Source organism: Molothrus aeneus, unplaced genomic scaffold (assembly GCF_037042795.1).
Source record: "Molothrus aeneus isolate 106 unplaced genomic scaffold, BPBGC_Maene_1.0 scaffold_181, whole genome shotgun sequence".
Lineage (NCBI taxonomy): Eukaryota > Metazoa > Chordata > Aves > Passeriformes > Icteridae > Molothrus > Molothrus aeneus.
Window position 1 is genome coordinate 92,501 of NW_027098844.1, and position 1,620 is coordinate 94,120.

Consider the following 1,620-nt stretch of genomic DNA (forward strand, 5'->3'; position numbering starts at 1 on the left):
GCTACCCGGGACCGGGGCCGGCACCGGCACCTCGCGTGGTTTTTTAAGGACACCTGAAGGCTCGCGGGGCCACGCGGCCGTCACACAGCTCGGGACGGTAAAGACGCCCTTCCCCCCAGGCCAGCGGGAGGGGCGACACCTCGCCTGCGACGGGAAGCGAATTGGAAAGGAGACCGCCCTGCCCGAGCACCGGACCCCCCCCGCCGTGGCTTCCCCGTGACAGAGAAGCCTCGGAAGGAGAGCCGGCCCGCCGGGGGCCCTCTCCGACGCCACCCGAAAAGCCACATCGATCAGCCGCGGCTCCGCGCCAACGGCGACAAGGGCCCCACGGCCACGCTCCTGGGACAAACGGCGACGGCCGCCCAGCCCACCTGCGGATCGGATCGCTCGCGGCAGCAGAGGAGCGCGGGGGGTGCCGCCACCCGCCCGCAGCCAACAACGGCGGGACTGGACCGGCCCGGGGAGAACCCGGCCGAGCGTGCGAGAAAAAGTGCCACCCACCACCCGGCGGCCACGGGCCACCAGCGGCTTTCGCCCGGCCTCGCGGCGGTCGGCTTTCCCCTTCCGGAAAAAAAAAAGCCGGGGGACGGCACGACAAAAAAGGCACACGGAGGCGCGTTCGCAACGCCCCGTGCTAGCCACGGGGGCCACGGGGCCAGGGGCCCGGAGCGGGGGGGCCGAGTTACGCGCCTCACTGCCTCCCCACCACGGACCCACCGGCATCCCGCTCGCGCTTTCGTCGCAACGCTTCTTCTCAGTGCCGCGGCTTAGGGCCGCCAGAGAAAAAGAAAAAAAGGCCCGCGGAGGCCTGGCGGGTGCCCCCCACACTCCGCCCGCCTCAACAAAAAGCAACGGACCCGGCACGGCAAACCCGGCCCCGCCCGGCAGAAGCGGCTCAGTCGATCCGGCCACGACCGAGGTGGGCGAGGCGCCGCCGCCTCGCCCAGGACCAGTCCGGGGGGCTTCTCCGTCGGGTGCCGCCGGGCCCGTCAGTTCAGAAAAACAACTAGGCCAAAACAGTCTGCCCGCCACAACGCGGGTCCCCGGCTTAAGGCCGAGGAAGGGGGACGGCTTCTACAACGCGGGCCGAGGACCGCCGCCCACCGCCGAGGCGGACCGACGGGCCCAAAACCGCGCCCGCCGAGCGGGCCCCGGCTTAAGGCCGGGCAGAAAAGGGACGAGGCGCCGCCGCCTCGCCCGCCACCGGTGCCCGGGGGGGGCCGCCCCCCCCCGTGGCGAATCGACCGGCAGAAGCCGGGCCGGAGCGGGACACACTCGCACGGCTTCTCTTTCGCTCGGCTCTCTCTCTCGCGGCTCGCCCCGGGGCCGGCGAGCAGCTTTCTCGGATCGTCTCTCGCCCTTCTTTTCTTGCTCGCTCTCTCTCTCGGCCTTCTACGGATCCGCTCTTGCGCGGCCCTTCTCTCTCTCGCCTCCTCGGATCCGGCTCTTTCGCGCCCCTTCTCTCTCTCTCTCGCCTCTCCAACTGGACCCACTTCCCCGGGAAGGACGGGAGCCGGGACAAAGGCACGCGCAACTTCGTCCCGGCTAGGCGGCACTCAACTTTGCCCTGGCGGCCGCACGCGCGGACGCTCGGTTCCGCCTCGGACGCAGATACGGGGT